This window comes from Diachasmimorpha longicaudata, chromosome 12 (genome assembly GCF_034640455.1).
Source record: "Diachasmimorpha longicaudata isolate KC_UGA_2023 chromosome 12, iyDiaLong2, whole genome shotgun sequence".
Classification (NCBI taxonomy): domain Eukaryota; kingdom Metazoa; phylum Arthropoda; class Insecta; order Hymenoptera; family Braconidae; genus Diachasmimorpha; species Diachasmimorpha longicaudata.
This window is the reverse complement of record NC_087236.1, coordinates 5275510-5300035: the sequence shown is the minus strand read 5'-3', so window position 1 is coordinate 5300035 and position 24526 is coordinate 5275510. Positions and strand designations below refer to the sequence as shown.

General features: G+C 37.8%; 1 protein-coding gene across 1 annotated transcript in view; it reads right to left on the bottom strand.

Moving 5' to 3' along the window:
- LOC135168246 (Krueppel-like factor 3) overlaps nucleotides 1-24526 on the bottom strand; it is a 152392-nt gene that overhangs the window by 117223 nt on the left and 10643 nt on the right. The window lies entirely within an intron of this gene.

Genomic DNA, 24526 nt, shown 5'->3' with positions numbered 1-24526 from the left:
TAATAAAATCAAAAACCTCTGTACATATCAAAAGCCCTATCTCCACGTATGCGCAATACCGTAAAAATTGTGCATGCGCAACACATTGGCCAATTCGAAAAGCCACAAGACACCTCGAAAAAGTAGAAAGGCAACACCAATTAGTCCTCCCCTACCCCCCTCGGAATAACATTAAAAATGTTGATACTCCTTCCTGTCTGAGGTAGAATGTCACTTCAGAATATAATTAAGATCGCATCTTGGCGCGGTGTCAACGGCTGTCGGTACGTGGCCTCATGGGCATCAGCCGACTCCATGAGCCAGAGACATTACGAATATTACCCTACAACCGTTCACTTGCACGCGAGTGCAGTTATTAAAACGTTAAAACAATTATGCGACCAACCGAGACACACGACATGTTACCAATGTACAGAGCGCAATGTATATTATTCTCTGGAGTTATTGTGCATTTTTCAAGTTGAGAAAATATTGTCATGACGTGTGGTGGACCACACGCGGACAATTTGCGAAGTGAATTGATTCTAAATGCTGGCAAATGATATTGTAACATCCAATGACAGAGTGAGAAACTGAAAGTTACGGTGGGGATAAATAATTCGCGATAAAAATGACGAAACTCAAGTTCATTAACCGATTACGGAAGTGAATGAAGAAAAATTTTAATTCACCGAGAGAAATTTTTCCCGGAAATTTCAAACCCGAAGACCCGGAAAAATCGCAATAATCTAATTACCGGTATTTAATGGTTATTGAGGTTCAGATAAAAGCGAAATAAAGTTAACTCTTCTGTTTAATTTTTCCAAATATTTTCACTGCAATTAAATAAAAAAATTCCCAGTGAATTTAATAGACAAAAGTCGCTGTCCAACGCACCGCTTTGAAAATCCTGACGTTGCGTTAACTTTCCCTAGATTTCTCCTATTTTCCGTAATGCACTGGGATTGCATTTGAAATTGAATCGGCCACATTAGACGATTGCGCCCACCATTAAGTTAAATTTCATCCACCAAACGCGCTCACGTCTCGCGTCGAAAATATCGGAGGAGCGGCACAGACTGTAATGACTCCATAAGACGTTCGCGTAACGTTTTTATTTTTTTTATTTCATGATAAGAATGAAGAAGGAAGTCATTATTACACCACTGTAATTCGTATATTCGTATGATCGGTTGAGTGGTCGGTGGAGGGGAAGAGCTTTATTCGCACCGAGATCTGGTTTTACTGGTAAATTCGTTATTTTCAGTTTCACATGGAACCAAATTTTTGTTAAAAATTATTCTCTGTTAATTCACCGATAAAACCTGGATTTTTTTTATCTACACCAACATTACTATAATGAAGGGTTAAATAAAAAATTATATGACTGAGCCATTAGTTATTTTCACCGGAACAATAATTTTCAAACGAATTTTTAGTTGAAAATTCTCCTCCGTTTGGGGAACCGAATATTTTCACTAATTATTTACCAACAAAATCTGGATATTTTTCTATCTGTTCATTAACATACTTAGGTTTGATTTTCATAAATATTTAGCAAACGGAATAATTAAAAAATCCACTCCGTGCATTGTTGTGATTATTTTTTATTCAAATTTTCCCACGACTTGACTTCACCCAGTCGTTAATATTAACGGATCACCATTTTTTTTTCAAGTTTCGATGTAATTTTTTCTCTCTACCAGGGACGAACATCCTAATGGATATTCCAACGCATTTGCCCGGGTAATCCGTTTAACCAGCCAGAAGCAGTAAGAATTGTGTCATAAATTACAGAACCGGAGATCATAAAAACATGGCTATGAAAATGATTTGCGATGGAGTGGAGTGTCTAACCACTACGATAAACTCTCCAGAGCCAGCCGAAATGTAATACAGCTGTTTAATGCATGCCACCTTGTATGGAAATTATGATCGTCATTGTGGTGGATTACACTGTGGATACAGCGGAAGTTGTAAACACTTTGGGAATTGTTTCTGATGAGGCTCACGCCCTGGGGATGATGATGCAGGTGAACAGCATCGATTCATATGATTTTTATTGCATTCAATACTGAATCGATGAATTCAGGAATTACACGGTATGAAATTTTAGGTAAAAGTTGGTCCTCCAGGGGGTGAAACGAGGGATGAAGGTTAGTATGACAAAAATTAGCTTCCAAAGTCCGATTTTTTCCAAAAAAAATCGATCCCAAAAGTGATTGATTGTCATTTCCTCTCACATTTTCCACTCTAGAGGTCTAATTTTTATTAAAAATTTATTTTTATGTAATAAAAGACGTTAGACACGACGTGACTTATTTACGAATTTTAACAAATAAATTGTTATAATAAATTAATAATAAAAATAGGTCACTCGTGTCTCATAACTCGCATTTAAATTCCATTTTCCAAACAATTCGCTTCCCAATTTCTTCCGAAATAAAAAAATGCTGAACATATGAATGAACAATTGAAAACTAATAATAAATAATTAAAAAAATAATGTAAATTTTTGCGTCAATTTTTTTTTATTCCAAATGATACTATTCACCCACTCGTATCGCTTTTGGCATTCAATCCTGTTTCAACCGACTCCCGGTGAAAGTGCATGGAGTCTCTGGACCTCACGCCCGCATGTTAGGTGCATACGGAAGTACCTCACACATACACACACACTATTACAACACGGCGCCAAGGCACATGTGTACGGAATCAACTAAATCATGTTACGCGCCCCACACGGCACGTGTTACCGATTAAATATCGCGTATTAGTTTTAGTTGTTATTGTGTCAGTGCTGGAGCCAAAATTATTTATTGAAAATTGTGTGTTACCCTGGGGGGTGGGAGGGAGGGAGGGGGAGATGAGTTGTTACCTTATTTGGTATTTATTCCAGCGGCTGTTGTCGTGTGTACAGACCAGTTTTCTTTGGTGACGGGGTCTTGGTCTTTGCACGAGGCCGCGGCTATTAGCGATTCGTTGCTCGGTAAAATACGACAAGTTAAGGTGTAAGTCGATACTCGCGGGGGCAAGAAAATTATGTCGGTCTATAGTTGCGGTGAATTAACATTGATACGAGGAGCCGGCTAAATTGATTTGCATTTGAATATGTTGAACGGGGGACGAGTAACGTGAGACGATTTTCAATGACAAATTTTCATTTGAAAAATTTGAAAAGTGCGGGAAGAGAAATATTCAAGAAAAATTACGTCTTTTCTGTCATTTCGGAGGAAAATGTGATTGTGGGAAATTTTACGGAACTGACACGGAATTTTTCCGGATATTTCCGGAATTTTTGAGTGAATTACGAGCTCCGTAATTCTTATGGAATATTTATCGTCGTGTAATGGGATTTTTTTCCAGTTTTGTTAGTTTTTGGGGTAAAACTACCCTTCGTCCCTCGTTTCACCCCCTGAAGCTCTAATTTTTCCATAAAATCTCTTTCCATGTATTTATTTATTTATTTAACGTCTGGACTATGTGTTCATTTATTTCTGTGAACGTTTGGGAATTTTATTCGCGTGAAAATCTCAAGATTTTTCCATTTGTTGATAATGTTATTGATAATCCGCGGTAATTTCCGATTATCAAAAGTTTTCGCGAGTTTTCACGAACATTTGGACAGTAATTTTCCAACAACCTCGAGATATTTCCTCCAGAAAATTTTCCCAACCGTGGAAAATGATGATTCCCATTTGGTCAAAGAAATCCACGAGGAAGTTGCGGCGTAAGCGGAGACTATCTCCTCCATCAGCATCTTCCACGCTTTGTCCCAACGTCCTCGTCGATTTATAGCGTCGAGAGAGCTCGGTTAGATTTGCGCTTGTGCACACTCACAACCTCTTACGTCTCTCGTATAATATACGCGGAAAATTCAACCAACATGAAACTATCTACACCCGTGTTTATGTATTTGTGTTGCGTATAACCATCGTTATCACGTGGTAGCGGTTGGTAAGACGAGGCAAGTTGGAACCAAGTGGAGTCTCTAATCTGTGATCGTGTGTGTACCAACGGGGGAACGCGTTTCCACGTCCCCTTGATCACTTGTACAGAGTCGTGACTCTGGCGACTTTGTTGACTTGTTGGAAAAATTGCAACTATGAATTACACGTTTAAATTTGCATTCCACGGCGAAAGAAATTTTGATGAATCTCTGAACCGGTGGAATTACTTTTTTTTTATATATTTTCAGCACTTCATTAACTTTTTGATTTATATCGGGTTGAGGGAGGCCAGAAGATGAGGCTCAATGAATTTTATTCCCAAGACAAATTATGTCTTAACGCTGAACACATTATGAGGCCCAAAGAATTTTAAAAATCCGATTTTTCCTGAGAATGAAAATTTTCGCCAAAAAACAAACTTTCATCCCTCACTGTGCCCTCTACAAGTCTAATTTTCATCCAACACCTCCTTCACTACATCTAAATGACTGAACCTCCAAATCCTCTAAATTTTTCATTAAAAAAAAATACCCCCTCCAAAAAACCTCAAATAAACTACTAAAAAATCGTAGAATCACCAAGTTCAAGGCCCCAATCCCATTAAAACATCTGTAATTAATAACAAATGTGTACGTATAAATGGTGGTACCAGTGCGTGCCCAGTGGACGAGCATTTTGTCACCAGTGATTGGCATTTGAAAGGACAAACGCGTACAATTACCTTGGCTTCGCCCGTCGAGACGGCGTACTCTTTCGATTCAAAGAGATCTGCGTCCTCACCGAATGAAAATAATATACATAGACCAATACAGTACCGTGGATTTCCTTGAGACTCCACCAGCACAACGGCCTTTTTTACTCCCTCACTCACCTCCCCTCTCTCCCTCTACCACAACCCGACAAACTTCCATTTTATTTTCATTTAATCGCTATCTTACCGACGTTATAATGAACTTCCAAGGCGAGTGCACTTAGTATGGATTTTATGTGCATAATCGTACGGAAAAACTCGTACAATGAGGCGTCAATACCTCTATCCTACCGCTTCTCCTCCCCATCCCTTCCCCCCCCCTTTCATTACTATTTTGAATCCACATTGCGTGCGGTCAAAGAAACATCGGAAAATACCGAATCAAAAAAGAAAAAAAGTAAACGAGTTGACCGAATGAACCGCGTTTGGTAATGGAAACTCGTTCGGGTGCGTTGTTGTCAGTAATACCGACTTGTTTTATAAAAATTCTGTTCTCTATGGCAACTGTGGTACACCACCATAGGCGGTGTACATCAATCGAGTGGGGGGCATCCGGAGAGAGTCCAAGACTTGGCTGGAGTTGTCTTCGCGCGGCAACTTGAGAAACGTTATGGGATATTTCTTGTAACAGTCTCGTCGTCGGGATATCTTTTACCCCTTGTTTTTCCTGATACTGGGGTGAGGGGGGGGGGATAAAAATCAGTTCGATTGTCGGGTTGGTTGATTGTATGGGGAGTTATGGGAGTAGTGGGTGGAGAAGGTGGTGATGGGTTGTGGAGGCTTCCGGGGATTTGCTGGGTTTTTTGGTGTAAAGTCGATTAATGAGATTGGATAATTTGAATTGATTATTTGGTGGGGTGGGATTGAGAGGGTTTTAGGGGAATTTGAGGAGGGGGGGCTGGGGGAACCAGTTAAGCACTTTTTCCCTGAATTTTCCGGAAAAAGTATAGAAGGGTTAGCGAAAAAATGTCTCACTGTTCTGTAATTATTATTGATTAGTATTTTGACTGGCAGATTAGGGAACAGTCAGGTAATTTTTCAATCATAAACAAGGAGACTCGGGCCTGAGGGCCCTAAAACCGAGCCTAAAACAAAGTACCATCGGACAGTTCAACTCTCAATTGCAATAAAATCCCACTGCTCCCCCCCAAATATCTCCTAACATATCATACTAAACCTTCTCATTACAGTTCTTCTAATTATCATCTATTGTACTTCGATTATTTCATCATAAATAAAAAAACCACATCACCTTTTAACAACAATTAACATCGAAAAATAAATAAAATTACCCCACACAACATTAAAACCCTGAATTTTCCACATTCCCGCCATATCCCAACCTCTAATTATCACATAAACAATCAGTCTGAATTTTCGCATTACTACGGTCATTAATCCGTGACCAGTGCCTCCACCACTTCAACCGGATGCAGCAGTGCAGCGTCAGCTGGAAGAGGCTACCTACATACAATATTATGCGTCACCCCGCGGTATTATTTTTTTTTTTTCTCTCCCTCATCCCACGAGCCCGAAGAATCTATTTTTCGTTTTTATTCCACCAGCCACTTATCTCGTTGTCGAGGTTCATCAATTTACAAAAAAAAATAAAAAAAATATCAACAAGAGTTATTGAGCACTGCAACACTGGCATGCCTACATTCGAGTATTTATGGCTGTCTCAACTAGTATTGAAGCGCAATCAATGCTTTTATGTTTCATCAGGCATCAGGCATGTGCCAAAAGGCGCGAGGACAACACAATGATGTGGGGAAGGTGTTTTCAACTGTTTGCTGGGGAAAAAAAAAAAAAAAAAAAAAAACTTGTGAATTTTTATACTCATTTTACATCGTTGTCTACGTGTATCATAAATCCGTGACATCCGTGCCTTGAACCAACGTGTCTCTAATCACCAGGAGAGAGACGCTCCCAGTCTGTTGCCAGTACTGAACCTGCGGCATATTCACGCCTTATAGAAACCCCTCCCATTGCCTCCTCATCGCCTCCCCCCCCCTCTCTCTGACCCCCCTTAACCCCCCACACCACCCCCCCACCCACCTAAGGCCCCCCTGATCACAACCGTCACCTCTTGGCTTGTTGATGTGATGCAATGGTGATGTGTGCTGAACGTTCCTATCTTCACTTGAAGATTTCCAAGCACTTCAGAATTTTTTTTTTAAATACGTAATTGTAATTCTTGTGAAATTTTAGAACAATCAGTTGGTTGATTTAAACATTGAGGGATATTTTTTACTGAATAGGGATTTCAGGAATTCAGATTGTGATTATTGGGAATTTTTTGAGTGAAATAAGATGAGGAAAAAATTTAATTTTATATTTTTCAATATTAATTATGTTTTATGTTGTAATAATAACTGTTATGGTGATTTTGCTGGAGGCTCAGGGTGTTGTAATGCTTTGTAACTTTGAGTTTCTTGTGAACGATTAATTAATAAAGTATTTAAAGTTAATTATTTTCCAGTTTCGTTATTTAATATTGAATGGAGATCGTGGATATCGCGGTTGATAATTAAAGGTGATGAATTTGTTAATGAAGTTGAATGGAAATGTTGAGTTGATTCATTTTTTTGTGATGTGAATTCCAAGATATTATTTCCTATTTTCAATTTTATATTAAAATTACTTAAAGTATGAAAATTTGTTCTTATTCCACGAGAATTAATTCGAGTTATTTTTTTCTTTTCAATTTATTTTCCCAATTAAAATCATTAAATCAGGTTTTTTAAGTCAAAATCTTTCTACCGAATGGTCATTCCAACCGGTCCAAACAATAAACATATGAATATTTAACCGAAATTAGTACAATCGCATTAAAAAGTTTTTCCAGCGCAATAAATTCCGATGGAATCATTGCAATTCAGATTTTTCCAGTTGTAAAAAATCCAGAACACGGTATATATTTCATGTATTACCATTACAATATGGTTTACAAGCTTTATATCACCCGGTAGATCTTCAACGGAAGACAAGGAAATATATGAGGCCCCAGCATTGTCCTTGCACCGGGTCATAACGCTAGACGCCTGCGCATTGTCGCCTCGACACCTAGTGCTTAGGACCCCCGAGAGCCATCACATGAATTATACATCTGATGTTAGTTACATGAGAGTTTGGCCTGAGGGATACACAAGTGTGCAGTGTGTACCATCTTCTGGGGATACGATATGCTGTCTAATCTGTCGTCAGGTTAATTCTTTCAATTCTCCAACGAGGCAAATTAAACGTCACTTTCACTCGTACCTCATTGATTTCAACCTATTCACAAGTCTTTGTAACATTTAAACGAATACCCGACATTAACAAACACTTCCCCCACATTATTATCATAAACTTTAACTTGATGAACAGCTAATAAAAAATTTTACTCGAATAAAATTGTTCAAAATCTCTAACAAATGAATTTGTCATTCCCCCTCAATTTTTGACGTACGAGACAATGAAAAATTATTTTTCCTGATTAACTTAATGACAGTAGAACACTTGTGTATAATTCAATTACTGCAAAATGTTGATTGTAAATATTTTCTAAAGTTCATAGAATTTTTTTGTGGAATTTTCGATTTTTCAGACATAAAATTCTCTAAATTTTTCTCTCTCTAAAACGAATAATTTTTTTTTCTGCAAAATTCTGTCAATTTTTTTCCACTAGTGTTGTACTATTTTTTGTCCTCAACAAATTATTACCGTACCACCCAGAACAGTAGTACCGAATGCCATTTGAACACAACCAGAAATCGCGATAATTCATAGGATGAGAGGCTCGACTGTCAAGGACACCTAACGAGCAAAGCACAGTGGCTATTGTGATAAAGAATAAAATTTTTCATACTACGACACTACAAGCAGTTACAAATTCCCAGTACACATACATTAGTCGTATTAATACACAGTTTAAATTTATTAATACCCATAACATATTCATATACCCACTAACAACTGTGGTATTTACGATATAAGTTAGCGAGGCCAATGATATATTCAGTGTCAGGCCGACGTTCGCCCATTGTTTGGTCCCCCTGATCTCGTGCACCCTAATACACGCAAAAGACCTGAGTAAACAATTTTTTCCTGCAAATAATCGCTAAATCCTTTTCAATTTCGAAAATTCCCCGACAAAACTGGTGAATCACCAGATCCACCAAGTCCATCACCTCCACCTGCATTCCATAGCCCATAACTCAAAAACGGTAGAGCGAAAAAATTCAATTTTTTTTTCATTCTCAAGCTCCTCCTTCCCCCTTCAAAATGACCCCTCACTCATTCAAATTCCATCGTTGGATAATTAACTATCGTTAATTAAATGCATCCAACTTCACCCAATCGAAACCACACCGATAATAAACCAATAAATAATCCCCTGATAAAACCAATGGGAGAATAGAACTTGAAATATCTCGTGAAATCAAACGGGTAGTTCTAGTCAATCGTTAAACCCACACAAAACCCATGGAAAAGGATATATGCGGTGTATAACAAACACCCCGGTAGTGAACGATAAAATAAAACAACAAGGAGAAGCCCTCGTGGAAGGGCGTGAGGTGTCTATACGAGGTATGAAGCCGGCCTTTTCTCACCGATTCCCACGTGCTATCCCTGGTGTGTCTGTCAGTTTGTAACCCCCTCATTCCCTCATCCTCACCCCCTAACCCCTTTACAGTGACTGGTGGCCGGCAAACAGCCGCAAATATAAATATCCCAGCTTGAGAAAACCAGAGAGTGAGGAAGAAAACACAAGTTAGACGACACGACAGCAGTCGATACTCGTTAACCGAGACATACTTGTGAACTAGAGGGGGGGGAGGGGGGGATTAGACGGGTGGAGGTAAACAAGTGGATGTTTTCACTGGGGAAAAGTAACATTGGTTTTTGTCACCTTTTTGGAGACACGACAAAGAAATTTTTCTGTTAATTGAAAAAAAAAAAAAAATACGTTTTTCGTTATGTGGAATGATAAAAAATTAAATATATTGAAATATTGTTATGTAAATGATTTTTTGAATAAAATAGGCTAACTAATAATTTGGTCAGTTTGTTAATGATTAAAGTGAGAAATTGTGAAACTTACGGATTTTTTTTTAGAGAAATTTAATTGGAAATTCCCGATTTTCCGAGGAAATCGATTTTTTTGTTTATTTTGAAGGGTAAAAATAGATCTTTAAAATGAAAAACAAAATCGATAATTATCACTCCAGCAATCCCAATCCCAATAGACCCCCCCTCACCCCATTTTTTTATCTCGTACTATTTAAATAATTAATCAAAGAAATTTATGACAAATTAATGTCATCAATTACCGCAACGTGAATATTTTCCTTGTGCTCTATTTGAAAAAATCTCCAACAATAAAATCAATCGATTGAATCGCATTCGAACGCAATATCTCGTTCGCATCATAAATATCTCGATCTGGGGAACGAGAAAAAAAAAAATATATCGCTCAACGATTTCGAAATCAGTCTCTATCAACCTTGCGATGCGTAAATACGCATAAATCCTCGACCCACCAATTACACAATCCATTGCAATTAACACGAAACATTAGATCGGCTTAGTTTAGATCTAATCGTTGTACCATCGCCTCAACAACTCCCGCACGATAATTACCGAAACGGCTGGATGTTTAATATTTCACGATAGTAATGGTAGTGGTGTACATTTATAAAAGTCCACTGGCAATTTCAACGGGTATAAGACGTCAATGGGGAGCTCCTTGTGTTATTGGAAAGGGGAAAATGTGTACGGAGACAAGGAACAAAGGGGAAAAGTATCCTATCATGTCTGACTTTTCAATTCACTCGTGAAGAGTTATTACTGTCTGTCTGATGACACACGTACTCTTTCCACTTTTACTTTTTTTCTCGTTCAGTTTTTTTTTTTTGTTTTTCCGGTCGATTCTGCGGTTTCAAATATTATGGTACGTGCACACACTCTGAGAAAAAGTCCCCAAATGTATAAAAAGAACATTAAAAAAATATTTTTTATAAACTTTTTAAATATAAATTTCTCAGCGAGTGAAGGAGACTTCTGGATTTTTTTTTACATATTTTTTTGGATGTTATCAGCGTAAATTATTTATTTTTACGTCTCAATAACATTATTTATTCAACTACGCAATTTAAGGACTTTAAATTCAATAAAAATTGATTACAAAACGATTAAATCTTTAAAAAACAATTTTTTAATAAATAAAAAAATATGTGTTATGAAATACTCCAAACAAAATCTCCTCAACAATTTCCACTTCCAAAAAAAATCAAATTTTGCCTTTTTCTGAATATTTTCCTCACAAATCCATGTCCTCCCCTTATCCAACAATCACCGCATCGTTAATGAACCCACACGGTCTTTTCCTTCCTCGACATTCCATACAAATGTTTGGACAATCAGATTGGCTACTCCTTATTCTGTAAACTCGCACCTTAATTCCCATTTTTACTCTCCCTTTGACCATTAAATTTATAACCAACAGATCATGTTTACTTCATTATTTTAATCGATAAAATTCATGTCCCTCACGGATAACACATCCATAAAATAAACTTTGCTCTAATCAATCATGTATCACCGGTCCATTAACATTGGATCGAGTGGAACGACAATCACCAGACAGAGCATACGGTATTTCGGGCCCAATTAAAAATAATGATTGCATGCAATGAAACTGGCGATTGTAACGCGCAACGATAATCATAATTTCACCTCTTTTCGCAGTCTTTTAAATTGAAATAAAAAAAATAGGGGGGGGGAGGGGGAGGGAGGAATTGTACTGAGGTGGATGGTCACGGTGAAGGGATTGGGGAGGGGATTATTTGACCACCACAAGAGACTCGCGTGCCCAGGGGTACCTCAAGGACATGTACACCTGTCGCTCAACGATTTGTTTTATTCACAATAAAAGTCATTTTTATTCTCTTCTCCCTCCCACCCCCCACCCCCTCCCCTGGACCTACCAAACACTGGCATTACCATTTCCCTTTCTCCATTTAGCCGATGTGCTTGTACCCGTGCCACCGGGTATTTGCAATTTATCGTGCTAATTTTGGGACAATGGAGGCGCAACACAGGAGTGAAAATAATCGCTCTTCCCTGGGTGGAATTGCATCCCTGTATGGGAAGCAACGAGAGAATGCCTCTCACTGTTTATTCGCTGTGGCTGTGGCTAATGCAGTTGGTTGAAGGTACCATCCAAGATCGTAAATATACGAGGGCCTGTGGGTTTACGTACTGGTGTCCAAGAGGACCCCCCACCGGGGCGCAAAAGCCTGGAAGAAGAGTTCGATAAAATGCACTTCACTCAATACCGGATATATCATGACTGAACGATGCGATTTGAACGAGTCACATGTCATTTTGAAGAGCAAAAACGCACCTTCAAAGTGGGAAAAAAATTGACGAATTTGACTCTGCGGTTTTTGGGTTACTGGCGGTTGAACATGGTGGTTCGATCGTGCGACAGACTGTCGATTTGTGGAGGATTTTGGAATTTCAATTTTTTTATTCAGCGCAGGAATATGTCAGGAGCTGGAATTATGCTCATTAAGTCAACGAGAATATCCGTCTAATATACGTGAAGCGAAGTAATCACTGGGACTACTACAAGTTAAGAAAAAAATTAGACCTTGGAGTGGCACCCGGAATTGGTGAAGTTGATGATTATCCATCGCGTAAACTTCGGTCTCTATAACTCCCTTTAAATGTTTCGGGTCTCTGACTGGATGGATCGATTTACTCCGGCCCCCACCGTAATTATATTCCCTTCGTGCGAAATATATCCTGCTCCAGACGCGAAAAAAAAACATTTTTTGCCGGTCCACCACGCCCCTGAATAAAAGGGGGGAAAAAGGAGTGTATTGAGGGGAAAAAAAATTGGACAGGAGAGTGGGGAAAGAAAAAGGGGATAGCAGTGAAGTAGAAAAGGCCTCAATTTAAAACGTCGAACAATGTTATTTAGTGGAATTCATCGAGAGAAATTATCCTGTACTTCATTATCCAAATATTTCAACTGTTTTTGCAGTTCAGTGCATTTTTAAATGGCCAATTTAGGAAAAATTTCGAGAAACCGACTATTTTTTCATCTTTCAACACTTTAATTAATTTCCCTAATTAATATTTAATCTCACAATATAATTAAATAGAAATTCTCATTTTTATCAATTAAAAACATCGAATTTTCGCTCAGTAACGAATGAAAAATCCCGAAATCTCCGGAAATTCCACTGAAATTATCAACTGATGGTCTTCGTTCCCTCCCCCAGCCCCCCTTCCCCTCCCAGTCATCAAGGATTCGGTGTCTGCAGTAATAACCCCCGAACAAATTGAATCCACCTCCGGCATTAGCCGATGCTAATCCCCGTGAAACCCGTGAGAGAATTCTCAGCATTGGAATTTCCCGTAACATACAAGCTCAATCGTAAGTTGCAGAAGGAATGACAATTTCGTAGTCACCACTCCCGCATTGGGAAGCCACTCAGACTCCCTGGGACGCACTCCACAAAAAAAAAATAAAAAATAAAACGAAAAAAAAAAGTAAATAAAAATAACCAACCGAGGGACAAGAGAGAGAAGCGAAAATTCATTTTCTTGTCCCTCCTTACAAATGGATGCGAAGGAATTCACGCGCGCGACAAGACACATATTGCAATGCTGTTGGCTCTGGCCAATGGAAGTTGTCTTTGTGGCCAGTAGTAACTGGCCAAGCCTCATTACCCTTGCGAACCAAGATTATTACCTTGAAGACCGCAAAGAGGGCAAAACGTCAGGATATCTCGTAGGTTACGCGACGGGTTCACGCGTACAATTTCCACAATGAGGAACACCAACGACCATTTGAGTTCATATATTATTGTAACAAACGGGAATATTCCATTTGTTAGTGGTATCGTTAGTTAGTCGGATTGGTTCAATGAATTCAATGAAATATATTGAAATTAAAAAATAAGTTTCAAGGGAATTTTGAATAAGGGAATTGCCACCGATAGCTCATGATGATTCATGTCATGTTTCACTGATTTTTCCGGAAAATTATTCATTGAATTACGGACATTTGTATCGCGTTACAATTTGAAATTCCAACACTCGTTAATTTTTTTTAATGAGATTTAAAATGTTTTCCTCAAAAAATTCCGAAAAATTTCGTCAAAAAAATGATTCTGGGGGAGAAAATTCAGGGAAAAATTCCCGGACTATCGTGGGCAGATAAATGCAAAGTTATGAATCAGGAAAAAAATCCAGTGTTGTCATTTGACATTTTATTGACTCCGATATCAATGTTTTCCGGCTTTCAATGAATATTTCCCAAAAATTCCCGAGAAAATTCCCTCAAATTTTACCAACTTCCACAGCATTAGATTTTTCACAACCGATAAATCGTAATCACATCGATTACTCATTATAATATTTATATTAAATAATATCTCTCCACGTATCGTATTATTGAACGCACCAAAAATTACCAGCTGAAGAATAATTGGAAATTCACTTGAAATTTAAGCCAGATATTTACAACAGTATATTGTACACCGGTAAGCCATAAATTCCCTCCCCCCAATCCACCCCGTCCCTTCCCATAATTGAAACTGGCACTAATATTAATATTGACGGGTCCATAATTCAGTAATTGTAACGCCCGAGCGTCGAAAAATGATAATTATCTACCAAGTACAAGAGCATAAGTTTTACCACGAGAGAGTAATTACGCGTAATGGTGCATACAGTTGCGTATACCAGTGTTCCCCATATAACTTGGATATACATACGTATAATACGTATGGGGTAAAAGGGGTGTATTAGGCTGGTTGTTGGCCGCAGGCACGCGCGTTCTTACCTACTCGGTAATGGCTTATTTCCTTGTTTGTCAATCCCGGAGATAATCGTTGAGGTACCAGAATAGTTTACCGGGGTTACGCGTTGTCATTGTTTTAATGAGCGAATACACAATATTCTGTAATTGCCAGGATTTTCAGAAGATGTGAGGGATTAGTCTGCCGCACTTTAATTAAGTTGTGAGACGAGTTCCAGGGAATTTAAATTATGGGGCATCATAATTATTAGAATTTAAGTTGTTTTGGAATTATCGTCTTCCTGCAGTTTCATAGGTTAAAATTTCATTAATTTTCTAGAGATATTTGAATTTTAGGGATTTTTTTATTTTATTGAAGTCCGAAATTTTTGGATTCAATCGACGAGTGCAGAAATCTGATTATGTGGTGAATTAGAACAAATGTTTTTTAATAAAAATTGGTTTATGTTTTTTTATCTACAAAAATTCATTATTGTAAATGATAAATAATTTTTTAAAATGTGCTCGTGTGTGGAGCAGATTTTTTTGAGAAAATTTGGGGTTTACTGATCAAAACCAACAAAACCAAATCATAAATCGTTAATTCATAATTTTTAAATTTTTCCTTCCCCATAAATATTTATTTGACGATCCCAAGCTCCACGAAATATGAAGTGTTATGCAAATGAAATGATTCCCCTCGTATATAATCATTTATAAACGTCGTTCAAATTGATTTTGGGTGTTTCTGGATGAACTTAAATTCAACTTATTTTCCGTGAAACAGTTTGCAAAAAAATTTTTATGATTTTCACAATTTTCCCAGTCTGTGTAGTCTCCTCGTAATAACATCTTACTTTTCCTTAATACGATAATAATGATGGTAGGACAGGACTGTTGGTGGTCGTGGTGCGTGCATAAATGAATGAGAAAGTGCGTAATGAGTATCGATCGAACATCCTCAACATTTACGATTATATTACTCGTCATGAAATGTTATCGGTGGTATCGGAGATTCACGAGACGGTAAAATTTTTGTCGCATCTCATTCTCTCTCTCTCTCTCTCTCTCTCTCTCTCTCTCTCGATACCGATAAATTCGATGAGCTTGATCGTAACATCGGATTGCAGAGCGTGAAATTACCGCTTTAATAGGCGATGAATCGAGGAATTGAAATTAAAAATGAATAATTGTTATTCCGGCGAATTTTGCAAAGGCAAAAATTTTTTTTAATCACGTGGTTTATTTTATTGAAAACCAATTTGAAAAATTGATTGACCCAAATGGATATAATTAACACGACGAAACTTTACGGAGCCCTATTTTACCGAACTTGAAAGACGTTTGATACGATATTTATTTATTTATTTTATTTTATTGTTTAATCGACATTTTGTCATAATGCACTGGTGCCATTTTATCACAAATGGCTCAAGTTAGAAAGCGTACGGGTGCCCGGAGGATATAGTGGTTCTAATATTTACGAGTCAAACAAAACTCGAGTGATGATTGGATGACTCGACTACCTGTCTCCATAATGCACATATTTTGTGGAAGGCTGAACTACTGACACGATTTTCTTTCACCTTAAAATTTCCTACAGATATTCTCCAACAAATGAATTCACCTCCCAACCAATTTTTCCATTTTTCTATTTCTCCAAAAAAATTTTTAAAAAATCATCTCCAACTCTCACCCCCAAACCCGCGATTTTCCCAACCATAAATTGACATTTCCCGACACTTCAGATCATTCCCCGGTTAAATTACCACCTGCCAAAAATTTCCGATTGCACCACATTCATTCAGACACAAAAAGGGAAATTATTCCACCAAAATAAAAAATTAAAAAACTGAAATACCCATTAAAAAAATATATAATCCATTAAAATATTTTTTTCCTACCAACCGATCACCGCGAATCAATCAACTAAATATTCCCAATCAATTCCATAATCGATTACCACTGAATTCCGTAATTTTTACTGTATATTTTTCTCCGTATTCTCGACCCCCTTTTTTCGCAAATCACTACTCAATCGCCGATAATGACATGAAGATGACTCCCGGGGGAATAAACAGGACGACCGAGTGAGTGAGAGAGAAAGAACCTATCGATCACCGCTGTATAAGTCGAATGGACCAGAAACATACACAGTGATATCGACACTGAGACTTAGACAAGGAGTTGGTGAGTGGAATGGGACGAGACTGATGGGCAGTGGCCGTGTACGCAGAGACAACTTTACGAGGCAATAAAATTAATGAAAACCCACTACTGGTAGCAATGTTTATGTTTCTCATTCCCCACCGTCATCTCTCTCTCCCCCCTCTCCTCCCCTACCCCGCTCACCCTATTCACCCCCACCGCGGTCTATTCAAGACTAGCGACGATAAAGGGTGTGCAGCAATGCAGAGGTTTGTAAAAACTCTCAGCCTCGAGCAATTCATTGTTGCTCACTAATTATCACCAATACTAATTGATACGCGATATATAAATCCCGATGTTCATTACGCTGTTACACTTTTTTACACAGAATAATTTTTTATTTTATTTTTACTGAACACCAGTTGACGCATCACTACCGATGATCCACTTGTTTTTACAAACTATTCATCACTAATTGCGAATTGCTGTGGTTATATTTTATGATTTCTTCCACAGTTGGGGAATGTAAAAAAACCCCTGGGGAATCGTAAACTCATCCATTAGATCGTGGGAAGAGGAATTGAATTCCCTCACTTCATTATTCTCGCTTGGGGTTAGTTCTTTCTATTCATCTCTCATTATCGACCAACTTCCGGGATGTCAATTACGTTTCACGATAGATTCGCCCTTTCGTGAGGATTCGTTTGACTATTTTTTATCAAAATCATTAATTACATCGCACACTGATATTTTTCCATTTTTATTTCGTCTTTGAAAAATCATAAAAACATTTTTTTTTGCATTATTAGCAACATAATAATAATAATAAATTAATGTTCATAGCTACCAAGTCCATAACCTCAGGAGAATAATTATTCCCATTATTTATAATTATTTGTCTGTAGACGTGAAAAATGAAATAAAAAAAATTCATAAAATTTATGTTTCATTAATTAATTTTTTTAATTACGAATTTTCAAAGACAATGTTTCTCCGAATTCCTTAGAACACCTCCAATAAACAATTCAACCCTCCCCCCCTCACCCTTTCATTAATTACCATCAGAAAAAATTTAAATCACTCGATACCAGCGAAAACATCTTAAGCCCAATGATACCATCCCCCTGTCCCCCCTCCCTCAGCCACGTGACAAATCTTAATTAATGCCAGAGGGATTTAATTAAATTTTCTTACCGAGTCTGGTAACTAGGCAGAGGCAATCACGTATCACCGATCATTGCCGGGTGAAGGCAAAAACTATTTATTCGATCCCCGAGTAACCAATCGACTAGACCATTGAATACTATCCTTATCGGGGTGTTATATACCACCGTACGAGTGAACCTCAATCACTTACAATAATTCCATATATATGTTAACATATACATGTTAACATACGCAGATAAACACGAATATTGTGAAGAATGCCGCGGGGTACAGCGATATAATAAAAAATTTTATTTGAATAAATTAAATTAAGGTGAGTCTGGTGCAATGGTGCCTTATGAAATAACCACATGGATTGAAATCAATTCCTATTAATTCAAAAATATTGTATCTATCAATATGTCGTGACGTTAGGCAGTGAATTCACCTCATGTGTGGGAAATAATAATTATTACAGTTTTCATAATTTTTTTTTTAATAGATTCAACAATTTTGAAATATTTTGCGATACGTTAACATTCGTTTGAATCGATTTCAAGACATATTCGTTTCATATTTTAAGCTTTATGGTGGTTGTAATCCGACGTTACGATGTCTATCGTTAATAACTTGGTTAGTATTAATTTTATAAATCGATAAATTGTGAATATTGAGAGTTGGAGAAAATGTTAAGCAACTTGGGTATTGAAAAATGGTGGATGTACGACTTCTAATGATATTCTCGGCTCTTTTGAAGGCACTTGGTGCTAATTAATGTACACTAGTTCCCGATGGAGGTCAGAGATGTGGTTCTTTTTTTTTTTTCACGGGGAGGAACTCGTAAAATACCTGTTAATAGGCAATGCTAATTTATACACGCACCGAGAGAGAAGAGCATTGTACATCAGTCGCTTTGGATTGTTATGTACTGGTGGGGAAAAATTGAAATTTCACGGATTGTTGAGTGACCATTTTTTGGTTCGAGTGGAGAAACCAAAATTTAGCGAATCTACTGATTTATTAATTAAAATAAAAATATTGTTGAGTGAATTACACGGAATTTAAAGAGAAAATTCCGTTAATTTGTTTCTAAAGATTTTTTTTATTTTTGATAACGAAAGTAAAAATTCCGTAAAAATTACAGAATAATTCCGCATTATTTCTCCCATATTTTCCGACTGTTTCCCGACGATTCCCTGAAAAAGTGCGTAACTATTTCATAATCTGATCGAATATTCTTTCAACTGACAGATTACGATACAGTAACGTTAATTATCTCTCCGTAAATCCCCCCCCCCCTAATTTCAAAAATTGATTAGAACCGATGTTTTTAAAATAATTTACCCGCTGAGACCGAGTAAAAGGTATAAGAAAACACCACACACGAGGTGAGCCTCTAACCCACCTGCAATTATCCGGTCTAATGAGCAAACAGTCGGGTTCCTCTGTCCGTGCTCTCTCATCCGCCTCAGTACAATCTTTCTCCGTCTCTTCTCACTGCACTCAACCCACCATGAGTTGTATGTATACAACCCCATGGACATTTAGGACAAAGTACTACAAACTCCCGTGAAAATAGAGGAAGGGAGAGAATCGAGAAGAGGGATTTTATAATTACGAGGTATAACCGGATCTGGGAAGACGATGAAGGGGTCCACTTATACATCACGGCTTTAGACTGACTTTCCAGAAAGAAACTTGACCTTTATACTCGGCTTTTAGAAATATCAGCGGTGAATAGTGGATTATTCTATATAGATGCCTAGTCAATGTGAATATGTGTGGATAAATCTGTGGCGTGTGGTGTTGGTGAAAGGCGAGAGGATAATATGATGAAGATGAACACGAGGGAACTAGACAAATGAGCCCGACCATCGTTTTTTACCCTCCGGCAACAGAAGAGTAGTTGTTCCTTTTTTTTTTTTAAACGTTAATGGAGATAAACAATTTTACAATTTTTTTTTATTATCTCGGTCGAGAAACAGTTTCACTGCGCGAAAATGAAAAAATTGGGGTAAGTTGTTGTTAAATGACGCGTAATTTTATATACGTAAATGTTTCATTAAACAAAGAAAAATGTTCAGTAAAAATTGCGGTAAATATTACGGAACTATCAGGGAATTTTTTCTGAAAGTTCTGTAATTTATCTCGGAATTGTCTGAGTAAAATTATGCGATCACGTGAAATTTCCAAGTCAATTACATAATCGGTAATTTCTACTGAATATTTTTCAGTATAAAAAACATTGAGGGGAAAAATTCCTGAATTTTCACGTCATATCATATAATAATTAAATTTCATGTGATAATTTCCTTCGAAAATTCCCAATATTCCAAATTTAATTTACATTTAACTCATCTCGTGGCCCCAAAAACACCCCACCCCCTCTAACCCAAAAATCCCTGAATTCCCGATGAAAATTCAAGGCCAAACCTCACCTCCCCCACACCAATCAATTAATCACCCCCATCTCCCGCTAAAAAAAAATCCTCGCTCTCAAGGTCCGTCCTGCATCGTCCGTCGGAGCGTGCTCCCCGGTATTTCCGGGGAGCCACCATCAGACGCGGGTGAGAAAAAAATAAATAAAAAGTCCCATCGTATCGCACGGCCTCAGTGATATTGGACGTGGCCATAACCCTCGGTATAAACAACAACTGAATAACAAAGGAAGACGGTGATCAACGCATCGGTGCAGCAGGATGCTCTCTCACTCTCCCACCCACTTTTATTTATTTATTTATATTTCCTCCGTCTCTCTCTCCCTCTCTCTCTCTCACTCCACCCACCCCAGTCCCCCCGCGCGGGGCCTCACGCGAGACGCCGCGCACGCCACACCCCGCCATTCACCTTCAACTTGGTTAAGAACAGACGTGTTCACGTGTGTCTATGGGTGAGCCCGTTCACACGACTTGAATATACATAAAAATTATCCGTTATCCATTCCTCCCCTCTCTCCCATTAATTTAAAAATGGGCGAAAAAAAAATTGATTCACGAGAGAAAAAAAAAATTACTGAATGATCACTTCATTATAATTTTCTACGCGTATAATTGCCGTCGAGTGGAGTTGCTTATGAGCACTTTTTTTTTTTTTAACGGCCAATTCTGTAGATACGAAAAAATGTATGTATATATACATAACCGGTGGATTTGCTCGTACAGTAGTTGCATAACACGATGGCTATGTACACGTGGAGCAGCCGGGCGGCAACAAGGTCTCTCGATGTGGCATACGCCCGCGATTGCGTTAACCTCGGGGACCGATAGCGGAACGTAACGTCAGCACAGTCGAAAATAAAAATAAATTTTTTTTTTTATTATTTTTCGTGAGGTCTAGTGGGTTTCATTGTTATCGGGACATTGTTCGCTTGGGGCTACTGTCATTTTACGATTAGGAAATTTTTTTTTTAGGGGATTGCGCGGGTGAGACAACTTTCGCGGGGAAAATTCAGAAACGAGAAATAATTATTGTAGGTTTGGTAGTTGTTGAGTGAATGACGAAACTTGTGGTCCCTTAATGGTTACGGAAGCGATGAGGAAAATTTGAGAGGTGATATCGTGATTTTTAGGAACAACCGGCTAATTTTTTAATAATTTTTCTCTCCATATGCGGTAAAACAAGGCCCTCATTGCCCCCAATTATTTAATACAACTCCCACTCGAAATTTAAATTTTTCATCCGCAAAAATCTATGAACTAAATATTTTCCATAACGTCGACCAATTCAAATGATTTTCCAATCACATTTGTTAATTAACTGACTGTCACGTGGTCCGGAACAACCGCGTAATTTTTAAATAATTTTTCTGTTCGTCCGGCGCCTCTGGGCATTAATTTCACCGGAAAAATACAACTTTCCAAATAAATATTTCTCCGAAGTAACTGAACATTTGGGAAAAATAATTTTTGTTCTCTGTGCACCCGGTATATGAGTACGTGGGCTAACCACGCGACATATCATGCGACATACGAGAAGGGCGTGCCTCTTGTCGTTCAACTGCGCAGTTTGTTGCACGCGGTATGATCGTGTGTACCCGAGCAACGAGGCATATTATACGTACGATGATACGCAAATTGCCAACGGTGACATTATTAGATCGCTAACGCGCACCTCAAGTTCTCCACAAAATGCGGGAAATTATTATTTTTTTTTATATCGCAATTTGACGGCCGATGATGCGCCGTAACCTCGCGAGACTAATCTTATAAAGGTCCGTTAACATCGCAAGGTCAGCGGAATAATTTCCGGGTGGATTTACCGAGAAAAAACGATAATCGCAGTGGAACGTAAAAAAATTATCGCCCCATCGAAATCGATGTCATAAAGAAAAAATATATTCCGAGAAAATTCGATAATTGAAATGATTTATTTGCGAATGGGAAATATTTTTATCGTAATAATAATTTCGCGGAAAATTGTCAGGTGATAATGTAAAATTGGGGAAATTCCGTGGGCCTCAGTTGCACGAAAAGTCGCGGGTAAAAATGTCGAAAAACAACCGGAAATATGGGCCAGATATTTCACCTCAACTACGTCATAAAATACCCCACCCGATGGTGGATTATTGGCGAGTTATCCAGTTCGTGATTTGCGGGCCCACAATATGAATAGGATGAGGAGCCAGAGGAGCGTGGAGCGTGTCGACTCTGGGGTCCCCCAACTTCCGGCGAACCATATCCGGTTGTACACCTACATATATCTCGATCCGCCAGACCGTGCACACCCTATACCGTACCATAATAATTTATCTCAACCATCGATACCGAGACTTTCCCAATATTTTGATAAACTGTACCACAAATATCACGCCCAAAATCTCTATCCGCCCCTCCCATCATCCTAAATTTACATCGTCCCCATCAACGAGAAAAACTCAATAAAAATCATCAGAATTTTGTTAAACCATTAATTGAAAAATAAAAATTACAGGAAAATTACGGACAATTATCGATTGAATTTTATTGAGCCAACGAATTGGGATTTTGTATGAGATTTTTTTGCAGGGGTGGATACCACCCTCAAACTCTCGAAATTCTCATTTTTATTGTTATTCATTTTTAAAAATATTTTTAATAAAAATCCGATGACGAATCGCTCGATTTTTCCAATAAATTCAATTCAATTCTCCACTTGAAGTTTTAAAAAATTTCCAGGATTTTTCACACTTTTTTCTCGTCATCGGGGAGGAAATACCCAGACGGGGGGTGAAAACCCTAGGTCCCAACGGAGGAGGTACCCGTGTCTGAATTTTTCAGTTACGGCGTCCGCTCGACACATCGATTTTTCCATTATCTTCATGACAAACTGACGAGAAACGAGTTCAAGAAGTACTGAAATTGCACGAATAAAAAAAAAAATTGAGAGTAGGGGATGGAAAATTGTGAGATACACTGGCAGCATGTCGTCATCGTTATTTTGACGACTTTCCGTGTTTTTGCACGCATATGCAGGCAAGAGTGCAAGCAAGAGAGGTCAATGTCCTTCTCCCTCGCCTCCTGGGTCGCATGTGCAAGCACTTCTCCAACTCTCCTGTTACGCCCGAACGTCATTCAGTCAACTTGAGAATGCACAACACGTGAGTGTTTGTCAATGAAAAAATACAACAAATAATTGTTGATTCGAGTGATGAGAGAGGGCGGTAGGAGGAAGAAAGAAAAAATTGTTTCAATTCTCGCGGAAAAATCAGTTGATCATTCAGACGGAAAAATCACTCATATGTATATATGCAAGGCATATCAGTATTATGTACATTCAGGTACATAAAACAGGGTATGTATTTATAAATTTAATGAATAATTTATTGTTGGAAATTTGTTATCATATCGGGGAGGCGTACGTACGAGTACTTCTACTATTTTTAGTTTTTATATATTATTTATATTTAAAAATAATCAAATATATGGGTAATATATAAATTTTGTTTTATATGTATATATATTCTGAATATTGTTTATGTATAAGAAGGTAGAGTGGGCGAAATGGAACGTATTGAATCGTCGATAACGAGAAATCGGTGGAGTGAAATTGAATCATTTTTTTATCGTTTTGAAAGTCTCGTTTCAAACTTTGAAATAATAAAATATCGTTCGATGTCACTCTGGGGGTTTCGAGGTATTGCCATTGGAAGACGTGGCATTTTACCTCACCCCCTAATTTTCATGATTTTTTACGTGTGGATAATCATTTCGTTGAATGAGACCTGTCATGTGCAAAGTCACCGGACCCTTCACGTCTCGAACTTGAATACTTCACGATGCACTTCATCCGAAGTGCACTGAATCATTCACTGAAGTTTCTCAGTTCGATATATTTTTTTTTCGCTTGCAGAATAAAAAAATGACCCACAATACTGAAATTTCGGGAATATTCAAAGAAATTACAAAACTACAAACGACAAAAAATGAAGAAATCCTCGACTCAATGGAATTTTCAATGGTATCGTCACTTTTCACCCCTAAATCACCCGAATTTTCAATTTATTTAAAATCCATTCAACGAATTTCGCCAAATTTTTTTACACTAATTAACTCCCCCAAATATTAAATTCAAATTTCTATGCAGTAAATTACGATTAAAATTATTCCCTAAATCAAATTCAACATGTCTCTTGATAAATTATTAGTCAAGACTTTCGTGTCACGTCGTTTTGCTCTCTGGAAGAAATACGAGATAAAAAGAAAAAATAAATAAAAAAAAAAAAAGAACTATCAGTTGGAACCGGTCGTACCACCAAAACCGGAAAGATTTCTTCCG